Genomic DNA, 14,862 nt, shown 5'->3' with positions numbered 1-14,862 from the left:
GAAAATTGATTTTATTTGATATTAGAATGGCTACTCCAGCTTGCTTCTTCTGACCATTTGCTTGGAAAATTGTTTTCCAGCCTTTCACTCTGAGGTAATGTCTGTCTTTGTCTCTGAGGTGTGTTTCCTGTAGGCAGTAGAATGCAGGGTCCTCGTTGCGTATCCAGTTTGTTAATCTTGTATTTTTATTGGGGAGTTGAGGCCATTGATGTTGAGAGATATTAAGGAATAGTGATTATTGCTTCCCGTTATATTCATATTTGGATGTGAGGTTATGTTTGTGTGCTTTCATTCTCCTTGTTTTGTTGCCAAGACGATTAGTTTCTTGCTTCTTCTAGGGTATAGCTTGCCTCCTTATGTTGGGCTTTACCATTTATTATCCTTTGTAGTGCTGGATTTGTAGAAAGATATTGTGTAAATTTGGTTTTGTCATGGAATATCTTGGTTTCTCCATCTATGTTAATTGAGAGTTTTGCAGGACACAGTAACCTGGGCTGGCATTTGTGTTCTCTTAGGGTCTGTATAACATCAGTCCAGGATCTTCTGGCCTTCATAGTTTCTGGCGAGAAGACTGGTGTGATTCTGATAGGTCTGCCTTTATATGTTACTTGACCTTTTTCCCTTACTGCTTTTAATATTCTTTCTTTATTTTGTGCGTTTGGTTTTTTGACTATTATGTGACGGGAGGTGTTTCTTTTCTGGTCCAATCTATTTGGAGTTCTGTAGGCTTCTTGTATGCCTATGGGTATCTCTTTTTTTAGGTTAGGGAAGTTTTCTTCTATGATTTTGTTGAAGATATTTACTGGTCCTTTGAGCTGGGAGTCTTCACTCTCTTCTATACCTATTATCCTTAGGTTTGATCTTCTCATTGAGTCCTGGATTTCCTGTATGTTTTGCACGAGTAGCTTTTTCCCCTTTACATTATCTTTGACAGTTGAGTCAATGATTTCTATGGAATCTTCTGCTCCTGAGATTCTCTCTTCCATCTCTTGTATTCTGTTGGTGAAGCTTGTATCTACAGCTCCTTGTCTCTTCTTTTGGTTTTCTACGTCCAGGGTTGTTTCCATGTGTTCTTTCTGGATTGCTTCTATTTCCATTTTTAATTCCTTCAACTGTTTGGTTGTGTTTTCCTGGAATTCTTTCAGGGATTTTTGTGACTCTTTCAGGGATTTTTGCGATTCCTCTCTGTAGGCTTCTACTTGTTTATTAATGTTTTCCTGTGTTTCCCTAAGGGAGTTCTTCACGTCTTTCTTGAAGTCCTCCAGCATCATGATCAAATATGATTTTGAAACTAGATCTTGCTTTTCTGGTGTGTTTGGATATTCCATGTTTGTTTTGGTGGGAGAATTGGGCTCTGATGATGCCACGTAGTCTTGGTTTCTGTTGCTTGGGTTCCTGCGCTTGCCTCTCGCCATGAGATTATGTCTAGTGTTACTTTGTTCTGCTATTTCTGACAGTGGCTAGACTGTCCTATAAGCCTGTGTGTCAGGAGTGCTGTAGACCTGTTTTCCTCTCTTTCAGTCAGTTATGGGGACAGAGTGTTCTGCTTTCGGGCGTGTAGTTTTTCCTCTATACAGGTCTTCAGCTGTTCCTGTGGGCCTGTGTCTTGAGTTCACCAGGCAGCTTTCTTGCAGCAGACAAGTTGGTCTTACCTGTGGTCCCAAGGCTCAAGTTCACTCGCGGGGTGCTGCCCACGGGCTCTCTGCGGGGGCAGCAACCAGGAAGACCTGTGCCGCCCCTTCCGGGAGCTTCAGTGCACCAGGGTTCCAGATGGCCTTTGGTGTTTTCCTCTGGTGTCCGAGATGTATGTACAGAGAGCAGTCTCTTCTGTTTTCCCAGGCTTGTCTGCCTCTCTGAAGGTTTAGCTCTCCCTCCCACGGGATTTGGGTGCAGAGAACTGTTTATCCGGTCTGTTTCCTTCAGGTTCTGGCGGTGTCTCAGGCAGGGGTCCTGCCGCTCCTGGGCCCTCCCCCACGGGAGCCCAGAGGCCTTATACAGCTTCCTCTTGGGCCAGGGATGTGGGCAGGGGTGGGCAGTGTTGGTGGTCTCTTCCACTCTGCAGCCTCAGGAGTGCCCACCTGACCAGGCGTTGAGGTCTCTTTCCCACGGGGTCTGGGAGCAGAGAGCTGCTGCGGGCTGGGATCCGCGGGTGTGGGACTTCCGGTAAACACAGGACGTGCCCGGTCCTAGAGGAATTCTGCCTCTGTGTGTCCCAATTTCACCAGGCAGCTTTCTTGCAGCAGACAAGTTGGTCTTACCTGTGGTCCCGAGGCTCAAGTTTGCTCGCGGGGTGCTGCCCACGGGCTCTCTCCAATTCAATTCTTCATAGCGTTAGACAGAGCAATTCTCAAATTCATTTGGAATAAGAAAAAATCCAGGATAGGAAAAACAATTCTCAGCAACAAAAGAACTTCTGAGGGAATTATCATCCCTGACCTCAAGTTGTATTATAGAGCAACAGTGATAAAAACTGTATGGTATTAGTACACAGATAGGCAGGTAGCTCAATGGTAATTCTCTATGGTTTTAAATGGATCCTATGATGCATATGATATCAAGAATTGTTGCTTTACAATCTTTCCTTAAGCGAGGTTGAATTTTCTTTGAATTTTTAGTTTTTCATAGACTGAAATAAACCTACATCCTCCCCAGTTTTGAGAGTGATGTACTAATGAAATGAAACAACTTGTGGAAATTGAATAAAGCCATAGTTCCTCTAGTAGCTGAGATACAGTGTGGCACTGTTTACCATTTCTAAAATGGTAAACAGTCTTTAAAAGCAACAGATAAAGGATAGGGACTGCACTCTGAAGGTTTTCAAAGCAGTTCCTTCCTGGTTGTGTATATGGATGCAGAGCTGTTGCAAAGTCTTTATTTGGAAATGTAAAACTAAGATACCAGTGTCCTATCAGTTTAAGGGTACATTGTAGAACTGAACTTTTCAGTTACTGTGCATAATTTTTTCATGATGTCATTTGTAATATGTTTATGAGAATCCTTGGGATTAAAGTTTTGGTTACAAATTGTTAAAAAAAAAAGAATTGAAGACCCAGAAATCAACTCACACACCTATGATAACTTCATCATTGTCAAAGAAGCTAAACCCATCCAGTAGAAAAGACAGCATTTCCCAAAAATGGTGATGGTTCAACTGGAGGTCAACATGTTGAAGAATGGAAATCAATCCATTCTTATCTCCTTGGGCAAAGCTCAAGTCCAAGTGGGTCAAGGACCTCTACAGAAAAGTAGATACACTGAAACTAATAGAATAGAAAGTGGAGAAGAGCCTCAAACTCATGGGCACAGAGGAAAATTTCCTGAACAGAACACCATTGGCTTACACTCTAAGATCAAGAATGGACAAATAGGACCTCATAAAATTGCAAACCTTCTGTAAGGCAAAGGACACTGTCAATAGGACAAAGCAGCAACCAGTAGATTAGGAGAAGACCTTTTCCAATCCTACATCTGATAGAGGGATAATATCCAATATATACAAAGAACTCAAGAAGTTAGACTCGGGGTTGGAGATTTGGCTCAGTGGTAGAATGCTTGCTTAGGAAGCGCAAGGCCCTGTGTTCGGTGCCCAGCTCCGAAAAAAAGGAAAAAAAAAGAAGTTAGACTCCAGAAAACCAAATAATCCTATTAAAAGGTGGTACATAGCTTAAAAATTCTCAACTGTGGAATCTCGAATGGCCAAGAAACACTTAAAGAAATGTTTAACATCCTTAGTCATCAGGGAAATGCAAATCAAAACAACACTGAGAGTCCATCTCACACAAGTTAGAATGGGTCAGATCAAAAACTCAGGTGACAGCAGATGCTGGTGAGGATGTAGAGAAAGAGGAACACTTCTCCATTGTTGGTGGGATTGCAACCACTCTGGAAATCAGTCTGGAGGTTCCTTAGAAAATTGGACATTCCACTACCTGAGGACGCAGGTAGACCACTCCTTGGCATATACCCAAAAGATGCTCCAACATAAAACAAAGACATGCTCCACTATGTTCATAGCAGCTTTATTTATAACAGCCAGAAGCTGGAAAGAACCCAGATATCCTTCAACAGAGGAATGGACATAGAAAATGTGGTACATCTACACAATGGACTACTATTTAGCTATCAAAAACAATGAGTTTGTGAAATTCTTAGGGGAATGAATGGAAGTAGAAAATATCATCCTGAGTGAGGTAACCCAGTCATAACAGAACACACATGGTATGCACTCATTGATAAATGGATGTTATTCCCAGAGCTTCGAATACCTAAGGAAAAATTCACAGATCACATGAAGCCCAAGAAGAAAGAAGACAAAAATGTGAATGCTTCAGTCTTTCGTACAAGGAGTGACAAAATAATCATGGGAGGCTGATGGTGGGAGGGACTTATGAGGAAGACAGGACAGGGAGGGAGGGAAAGGGAGGCACAATCAGATATGGAAGGAGGAGACAGGAGAGATGTACAGAGGGTCAGGAAATTGAACAGAGATTTGCTGCAATGGGGATGGAGAACTGAGGGTAGTGACCAGAATGTCCCAGATGCCAGGAAAGAGAGTTTTCTATGACCCAACGGGGATGACATTAGATGAAATAGCCAACATAGGGGACAGAAAGAACCTGTAGAGACCATATCCAGAGGTTAGACACAGCTCCCGATTGAGAGATGGAACCACACACCAATTTAAAATATTTAATTTGGAATTGCACCTGTCTAAAGGAAATATGGAGGCAAAGTGTGGCACAGAGCCTGAAGGAAAGGCCACCCAGGGCCTGCCCCACTTGGGGATCCATCCCATATACTGCCACCAAACCCAGACAATATTGCTGATGCCAAGAAGCACTTGCTGACAGGAGCCTGTTATAGCTGTCTCCTGAGATGCTGTGCCAGAGCCTGACCAATACCAATGAGGATGCTCACAGCGAACCATCAGACTGAACATGAGGGCCACAATGGAGGAGATATAAAAAGGACTGAAGGAGCAGAAGGGGTTTGCAAGGCCATAGGAAGAACGACATTAACCAACCATATACCCCAAAGCTCCTAAGGACTAAACCACCAACCAAAGTGTAGACAGGGAGGGAACAACGGATCCAGCTGCATATGTAGGAGAGGATGGCCTTAGTTGGCATCACTGTTAGGGGAGGGCCTTAATCCTGTGAAGATTGGAAGTCCCTATGTTGGGGAACACTGAGGTGATATGGTTGGAGTGGGTGGGAGCACCCTTATAGAAGCAGGGGGAGGAGGAATGGTATAGTGGTTTTGTGGTGTGGAAACCCAGGAAAGGGGATAACATTAAAATGTAAATAAATAAAATAAACAATTTATAAATGAAAGACAGAAAGACAAAGAAAATCTCTCTACCTCTGTTAGCTCTGCCATCTTGACACATCTTAGAATCAACTAGAAAGAGAGCCTTAATGAGGAATTATTTATGTGCATGTTTATGGAGGGCTGTCTTGATTTTAATTGATGTAGGAAGACCTAGCCCATTGTGGGTGGTAGGAACAGGGTCCTGAGCAGTGTTTTCAATATTAAAACCATCCTGTTTAGGAAAAAGAAAATTGATTTTATCATATTGTTAATGTGTAGTTTTCATAAAATTGGTTTTGCTTGCTTTATTCCACTTTTAATTTTCTTTTTTATAGCTTTTGTTTTTTATCTTTATTAACTTGAGTATTTCTTATATACATTTCTATTGTTATTCCCCTTCCCGGTTTCCAGGCCAACATTCCCCAACCCCTCCCCGTCCCCTTCTACATGGGCTTCCCCTCTCCAGCCTCCCCCCATTACCACCCTCCCCCCAACAATCACGTTCACTGAGGGTTCATTCTTGGCAGGACCAAGGGCTTCCCCTTCCCCTGGTGCTCTTACTAGGCTATTCATTGCTACCTATGAGGTTGGAGCCCAGGGTGAGTCCATGTATAGTCTTTGGGTAGTGGCTTAGTCCCTGAAAGCTCTGGTTAATTGTCATTGCTGTTCATATGGGGTCTCGAGCCCCTTCAAACTCTTCCAGTCTTTTCTCTGATTCCTTCAATGGGGGTCCCATTCTCAGTTCAGTGGTTCGTTGGTGGCATTCACCTATGTATTTGCTGTATTCTGGCTGTGTCTCTCAGGAGAGATCTACATCCGGTTCCTATGAGCCTGCACCTCTTTGCTTCATCCATCTTATCTAGTTTGGTGGCTGTATATGTATGGGCCACATGTGGGACAGGCTCTGAATGGGTGTTCCTTCTGCCTCTGTTCTAAACTTTGTCTGCCAATTCCCTACCAAGGGTATTCTTGTTCCCCTTTTGAAGAAGGAGTGAAGTGTTCGCATTTTGGTCATCCCTCTTGAGTTTCATGTGTTCTGTGCATCTAGGGTAATTCAAGCATTTGGGCTAATAGCAACTTATCCATGAGTGCATACCATGTGTGCTTTTCTGTGATTGGCTTACCTCACTCAGCATGATATTTCCAGTGCCATCAATTTGTCTATGAACTTCATAAAGTCATTGCTTTTGATAGCTGAGTAATATTTCATTTTGTAGATGTACCACATTTTCTGTATCCATTCCTCTGTTGAAGGGCATCTGGGTTCTTTCCAGCTTCTGGCTATTATAAATAAGGCTGCTATGAACATAGTGGAGCACGTGTCTTTTTCTATGTTGGGGCATCTTTTGGGTATATGCCCAAGAGAGGTATAGCTGGATCCTCAGGTAGTTTAATGTCCAACTTTCTGAGGAACCTCCAGACTGATTTCCAGAAGGGGTGTACCAGTCTGCAATCCCACCAACAATGGTGGAGTGTTCCTCTTTCTCCACATCCTCACCAGCATTTGCTGTCACCTGAGTTTTTGATCTTAGCCATTCTCACTAGTGTGAGGTGAAATCTCAGGGTTATTTTGATTTGCATTTCCCTTATGACAAAAGATATTGAACATTTCTTTAAGTGTTTCTCAACCATTCAGCATTCCTCAGCTGTGAATTCTTTGTTTAGCTCTGAACCCCATTTTTTTATTTTTTATTTTTTTATCTTTATTAACTTCAGTATTTCCTATTTACAATTCGATTGTTATTCCCCTTCCCGTTTTCAGGGCCAAATCCCCCTAACCTCTCCCCGTCCCCTTTACATGGGCTTCGCCTGCCCACCCCCCCATTACCACCCTCCCCCCAACAATCACGTTCACTGGGGGTTCAGTCTAGGCAGGACCAAGTGCTTCCCCATCCACTGGTGCTCTTACTAGGCTATTCGTTGCTACCTATGAGGTTGGAGCTCAGGGTCAGTCCATGTATACTCTTTGGGTAGTGGCTTAGTCCCTGGAAGCTCTGGATGGTTGGCATTGTTGCTGAACCCCATTTTTAATAGGGTTATTTGTCTCCCTGCGGTCTAACTTCTTGAGTTCTTTGTATATTTTGCATTTAAGCACTCTAACTGCTGTAGGATTGTTAAAGATCATTTCCCATTATGTTGGTTTTCATTTTCTCCTAACAACAGTGTCCTTTGCCTTACAGAAACTTTGCAGTTTTATGAGATCCCATTTGTCGCTTCTTGATCTTAGAGTATAAACCATTGGTGTTTTGTTCAGGAAATTTTTTCCAGTGCCCATGTGTTCCAGATGCTTCCCTAGTTTTTCTTCTATTAGTTTGAGTGTATCTGGTTTGATGTGGAGGTCCTTGATCCACTTGGACTTAAGCTTTGTACAGGGTGATAAGCATGGATTGATCTACATTCTTCTACATGCTGACCTCCAGTTGAACCAGCACCATTTGCTGAAAATACTATCTTTATTCCATTGGATGGTTTTGGCTCCTTTGTCAAAATCAAGTGGCCATAGGTGTGTTGGTTCATTTCTGAGTCTTCAATTCTATTCCACTGGTCTATCTGTCTGTCTCTGTACAAATACCATGCAGTTTTTATCACTAATGCTCTGTAATACTGCTTGAGTTCAGGGATAGTGATTCCCCCTGAAGTCCTTTTATTGTTGAGGATAGTTTTAGGTATCCTGGGTTTTTTCTTATTCCAGATGAATTTGCAAATTGTTCTGTCTAACTCTCTGAAGAATTGGATTGGTATTTTGATGGGGATTGCATTGAATCTGTAGATCGCTTTTGGTAAAATGGCCATTTTTACTATGTTAATTCTGCCAATCCATGAGCATGGAAGATATTTCCATCTTCTGAGGTCTTCTTCAATTTCTTAATTCAGAGGCTTGAAGTTCTTATCATACAGATCTTTTACTTGCTTGGTTAAAGTCACACCGAGGTATTTTATATTATTTGGGTCTATTATGAAGGGTGTCGTTTCCCTAATTTCTGTCTCGGCTTGTTTCTCTTTTGTGTAGAGGAAGGCTACTGATTTATTTGAGTTAATTTTATACCCAGCCACTTTGCTGAAGTTGTTTATCAGCTTTAGTAGTTCTCTGGTGGAACTTTTGGGATCACTTAAATATACTATCATATCATCTGCAAATAGTGATATTTTGACTTCTTCTTTTCCAATCTGTATCCCTTGATCTCCTTTTGTTGTCTGATTGCTCTGGCTAGAACTTCAAGAACTATATTGAATAAGTAGGGAGAGAGTGGGCAGCCTTGTCTAGTCCCTGATTTTAGTGGGATAGCTTCAAGTTTCTCTTCATTTAGTTTAATGTTAGCAACTGGTTTGCTGTATATAGCTTTTTTTATTATTATTATTAACTTGAGTATTTCTTATATACATTTCAAGTGTTATTCCCTTTCCCAGTTTCCGGGCAAACATCCCCCTCCCCCTCCCCTTTCTTATCGGTGTTCCCCTCCCACCCTCCTCCCATTCTCCCCCTCCCCCCAACAGTCTAGTTCACTGGGGGTTCAGTCTTAGCAGGACCCAGGGCTTCCCCTTCCACTGGTGATCTTACTAGGATATTCATTGCTATCTATGAGGTCAGAGTCCACGGTCAGTCCATGTATAGTCTTTAGGTAGTGGCTTAGTCCCTGGAAGCTCTGGTTGCTTGGCATTGTTGTACATATGGGGTCTCGAGCCCCTTCAAGCTCTTCCAGTTCTTTCTCTGATTCCTTCAACGGGGGTCCTATTCTCAGTTCAGTGGTTTGCTGCTGGTATTCGCCTCTGTATTTGCTGTATTCTGGCTGTGTCTCTCAGGAGCGATCTACATCCGGCTCCTGTCGGTCTGCAATTCTTTGCTTCATCCATCTTGTCTAATTGGATGGCTGTATATGCATGGGACACATGTGGGGCAAACTCTGAATGGGTGTTCCTTCAGTCTCTGTTTTAATCTTTGCCTCTCTCTTCCCTGCCAAGGGTATTCTTGTTCCCCTTTTAAAGAAGGAGTGAACCATTCACATTTTGATCATCTGTCTTGAGTTTCATTTGTTCTAGGCATTTAGGGTAATTCAAGCATTTGGGCTAATAGCCACTTATCAGTGAGTGCATACCATGTATGTCTTTCTGTGTTTGGGTTAGCTCACTCAGGATGATATTTTCCAGTTCCAGCCATTTCCCTACGAATTTCATAAAGTCGTTGTTTTTGATAGCTGAATAATATTCCATTGTGTAGATGTACCACATTTTCTGTATCCATTCCTCTGTTGAAGGGCATCTGGGTTCTTTCCAGCTTCTGGCTATTATAAATAAGGCTGCAATGAACATAGTGGAGCACGTGTCTTTTTTATATGTTGGGGCATCTTTTGGGTATATGCCCAAGAGAGGTATAGCTGGATCCTCAGGCAGTTCAATGTCCAATTTTCTGAGGATCCTCCAGACTGATTTCCAGAATGGTTGTACCAGTTTGCAATCCCACCAACAATGGAGGAGTGTTCCTCTTTCTCCACATCCTCGCCAGCATCTGTTGTCCCCTGAGTTTTTGATCTTAGCCATTCTCACTGGTGTGAGGTGAAATCTCAGGGTTGTTTTGATTTGCATTTCCCTTATGACTAAAGATGTTGAACCTTTCTTTAGGTGTTTCTCCGCCATTCGGCATTCCTCAGCTGTGAATTCTTTGTTTAGCTCTGAGCCCCATTTTTTAATAGGGTTATTTGTTTCCCTGTGGTCTAACTTCTTGAGTTCTTTGTATATTTTGGATATAAGGCCTCTATCTGTTGTAGGATTGGTAAAGATCTTTTCCCAATCTGTTGGTTGCCGTTTTGTCCTAACCACAGTGTCCTTTGCCTTACAGAAGCTTTGCAGTTTTATGAGATCCCATTTGTCAATTCTTGATCTTAGAGCGTAAGCCATTGGTGTTTTGTTCAGGAAATTTTTTCCAGTGCCCATGTGTTCCAGATGCTTCCGTAGTTTTTCTTCTATTAGGTGAGTGTGTCTGGTTTGATGTGGAGGTCCTTGATCCACTTGGACTTAAGCTTTGTACAGGGTGATAAGCATGGATCAATCTGCATTCTTCTACATGTTGACCTCCAGTTGAACCAGCACCATTTGCTGAAAATGCTATCTTTTTTCCATTGGATGGTTTTGGCTCCGTTGTCAAAAATCAAGTGCCCATAGGTGTGTGGGTTCATTTCTGGGTCTTCAATTCTATTCCATTGGTCTATCTGTCTGTCTCTGTACCAATACCATGCAGTTTTTATCACTATTGCTCTGTAATACTGCTTGAGTTCAGGGATAGTGATTCCCCCTGAAGTCCTTTTATTGTTGAGGATAGCTTTAGCTATCCTGGGTTTTTTGTTATTCCAGATGAATTTGCAAATTGTTCTGTCTAACTCTTTGAAGAATTGGATTGGTATTTTGATGGGGATTGCATTGAATCTGTAGATTGCTTTTGGTAAAATGGCCATTTTTACTATATTAATCCTGCCAATCCATGAGCATGGGAGATCTTTCCATCTTCTGAGGTCTTCTTCAATTTCCTTCTTCAGTGTCTTGAAGTTCTTATTGTACAGATCTTTTACTTGCTTTGTTAAAGTCACTCCGAGGTACTTTATATTATTTGGGTCTATTATGAAGGGTGTCGTTTCCCTAATTTCTTTCTCGGCTTGTTTCTCTTTTGTATAGAGGAAGGCAACTGATTTATTTGAGTTAATTTTATACCCAGCCACTTTGCTGAAGTTGTTTATCAGCTTTAGTAGTTCTCTGGTGGAACTTTTGGGATCACTTAAATATACTATCATATCATCTGCAAATAGTGATATTTTGACTTCTTCTTTTCCGATCTGTATCCCCTTGACATCCTTTTGTTGTCTGATTGCTCTGGCTAGAACTTCAAGAACTATATTGAATAAGTAGGGAGAGAGTGGGCAGCCTTGTCTAGTCCCTGATTTTAGTGGGATTGCTTCAAGTTTCTCTCCATTTAGTTTAATGTTAGCAACTGGTTTGCTGTATATGGCTTTTACCATGTTCAGGTATGGGCCTTGAATTCCTATTTTTTCCAGGACTTTTATCATGAAGGGGTGTTGAATTTTGTCAAATGCTTTCTCAGCATCTAATGAAATGATCATGTGGTTTTGTTCTTTCAGTTTGTTTATATAATGGATCACGTTGATGGTTTTCCGTATATTAAACCATCCCTGCATGCCTGGGATGAAGCCTACTCTATCATGGTGGATGATTGTTTTGATGTGCTCTTGGATTCGGTTTGCCAGAATTTTATTGAGTATTTTTGTGTCGATATTCATAAGGGAAATTGGTCTGAAGTTCTCTTTCTTTGTTGGGTCTTTGTGCGCTCTAGGTATAAGAGTAATTGTGGCTTCATAGAAGGAACTCAGTAGCGCTCCATCTGTTTCAACTTTGTGCAATAGTTTGGATAGTATTGGTATGAGGTCTTCTATGAAGGTCTGATAGAATTCGGCACTGAACTCATCTGGACCTGGGCTCTTTTTTGTTGGGAGACCTTTAATGACTGCTTCTATTTCATTAGCAGTTATGGGGTTGTTTTAATCGTTTATCTGTTCCTGATTTAACTTCGGTACCTGGTATCTGTCTAGGAAATTGTCCATTTCATGCAGATTTTCAAGTTTTGTTGAATATAGGCTTTTGTAGTAGGACCTGATGATTTTTTGAATTTCCTCTGATTCTGTAGTTATGTCTCCCTTTTCATTTCTGACTTTGTTAATTTGGACACACTCTCTGTGTCCTCTCGTTAGTCTGGCTAAGGGTTTATCTATCTTGTTGATTTTCTCAAAGAACCAACTTTTGGTTCTGTTGAATCTGTGTATGGTCCTTTTTGATTCTATTTGGTTGATTTCAACTCTGAGTTTAATTATTTCCTGCCTTCTACTCCTCCTGATGTATTTCCTTCTTTTTGTTCTAGAGCTTTTAGGTGTGCTGTCAAGCTGCTGATATATGCTCTCTCCTGTTTCTTTCCGCAGGCACTCAGAGCTATGAGTTTCCCTCTTAGCACAGCTTTCATTGTGTGCCATAAGTTTGGGTATGTTATACCTTCATTTTCATTAAATTCTAAGAAGTCTTTAATTTCTTTCTTTATCTCTTCCTTGACCAGGTTATCCTTGAGTAGAGCATTGTTCAACTTCCATGTATATGTGGGCGTTCTTCCCTTATTGTTGTTGAAGACCAGCTTTAGCCTGTGGTGGTCTGATAGTACCCCTGGGATTATTTCTATATTTCTGTATCTGTTGTGGCCTGTTTTATGACCAATTATATGGTCAATTTTGGAGAAAGTATCATGAGGTGGTGAGAAGAAGGTATATCCTTTTGTTTTAGGATAGAATGTTCTATAAATATCTGTCAAGTCCATTAGGTTCATGATTTCTCTTAGTCTGTCTATGTCTCTTTTTAATTTCTGTTTCCATGATCTGTCCATTGATGAGAGTGTGGTGTTGAAATCTCCCACTATTATTGTGTGAGGTGCAATGTGTGCTTTGTGCTTTAGTAAGGTTTCTTTTGTGTATGTAGGTGCCCTTGTATTTGGAGCATAGATATTTAGGGTTGAGAGTTCATCTTGGTGGATTTTTCCTTTGATGAATATGAAGTGCACTTTTAATATTCTTAAGTAATCAAGAAAGTCTTTAAAAGAACATATATATTGAAAATCTGTATAATCAATGAATAAAATTTCTGAGGACAGAAAAGAATGCAATAGAGCCTCATCCAGGATTCAAATGGTCAATAGAGAGTGATAGCTTCGGATGCAATATCCGGAACATTGAGGGAAAGTGTAATAGCTTCCCAGTCAGTAGCCAAAGCCATCAGAAAAGGGAAAAAGCTTTCTATACAGTACCAGAAGTGGCCAGAAGAGGACAATAGAGCCCCATAAGATCCCATGTAGCTCCATTCTCAAAGCATTCAGAAGACAACAAAGCCACATGAAGTATACAAAACATCTAGAAGACATCAAGAGAAGTCTGTGCAGTACAGGTAGCATTCAGAAGATTGAGATAGAGCCCCATGGAGAACTTGAGGCAGTCAGAAAAGGGCAATAAAGCCCCATACAGAACCCAATTATCAAAACACATATAACTTCACATTCAGTATCCAAAGTATCTAGAAGAAGCCAAACACTTCCTGTGTGGTAACCAAAAAATTCAAAAGAGGTTGGTATCTTCCCATGCAGTATTCAGGAATCCAAACAGGATAATAACTACCAATACATTACACAAAGAACACAGAAAACTGATACCTGGCATGAAATACCCAGAAGAGCAAGAATAGGGTGATAGTTCCTAAATTACACAAATTTGTTGTATGAAACGTGAGGTTTGAAAATTTTTGGAATCATATTTTTTCTCTTTGTCACTGACATTGAGATCCACATTATTTTATACCAGTTGTTTGAACTCCATATCTGTATTCAGTACAGACATAACAAAAACACAGAGCAAAGAAAACACACACACAAACACACACACACACGCACACACACACACACACTCAAAGATACACAGACACAGACACATACACACACTTAAAGATCAAAGCAACAAATTAATTGGAGAGATATAGAGAAGGGAGAGAAAAGGAAGTCACTGAGAGAGGAAAGAGACAAAATTATAATCAAAGAAAAGAATTCAGCTAAAGATACAGTGAACAGGGGCTGAGGATTTAGCTCAGTGGTAGAGCGCTTACCTAGGAAGCGCAAGGCCCTGGGTTCGGTCCCCAGCTCCGAAAAAAAGAACCAAAAAAAAAAAAAAGATACAGTGAACAACACATAAACATACACAAATTGAGTTTATTGAGGAAACTTCAGTGCCAGAGGTTTGATAGTCTGCAGAAAATGGATTTATTGTTACTGACATGCATTTTACTAAGACTGAATTAAATGAAAAATGTTGGAGAGTTTTATCACTTTACACAAACTGAAGACATTTAAGAGAAAGTATCCTCAATTGAGAAAATGTCTCCATAAGATAGAGCTGCAGATAAGCCTGTTGGGCACAGATAATAATGAAGAAAGGCACAGCCCATTGTTGGTGAGGCCACCCCTAGCCTGATGGTCCTGGGTTGTATAAGAAAGCAAGCTGAGAAGCCAGTAGTAGTACCATTCCATGGCCTGTGCAGTAGCTCCTATCTCTGGATTAATTAAAAAAAGACTACTCCCTTTTACTCTTAAGTCATCCTGGCTAAAATCCTCACATACTAAAAAATACATATCACAGGAAGATATATCACACACTGACTATCATGCATATAATATTATGGATAATTTATTCAGTCTAATAATGAGGCATCATCAAACCATGTAATTATTCTCAGTTAAATGATTTCTTCTGGTATTATACACTGGTTTGTTTTTCGTTGAATCTTTATTTGTTTATTGTTTTATTTTGAAACACATTCAAACTATGTAGCCATAGTTATCCTTAACTCAACGTATACAACAGGCTGGACTCAAACTCATAGAAATCTATATGCCTCTGCTTCCCAATCTCCAGAATTGACAGCATGGACCACCATGGCCGATTAATCACATTTTCATGTGTTTAATTT

This window comes from Rattus norvegicus, chromosome X (assembly GCF_021556685.1).
Source record: "Rattus norvegicus strain SHRSP/BbbUtx chromosome X, alternate assembly SHRSP_T2T, whole genome shotgun sequence".
NCBI lineage: Eukaryota > Metazoa > Chordata > Mammalia > Rodentia > Muridae > Rattus > Rattus norvegicus.
The sequence above is the reverse complement of the archived record's forward strand: the minus strand, read 5'-3'. Positions refer to the sequence as shown.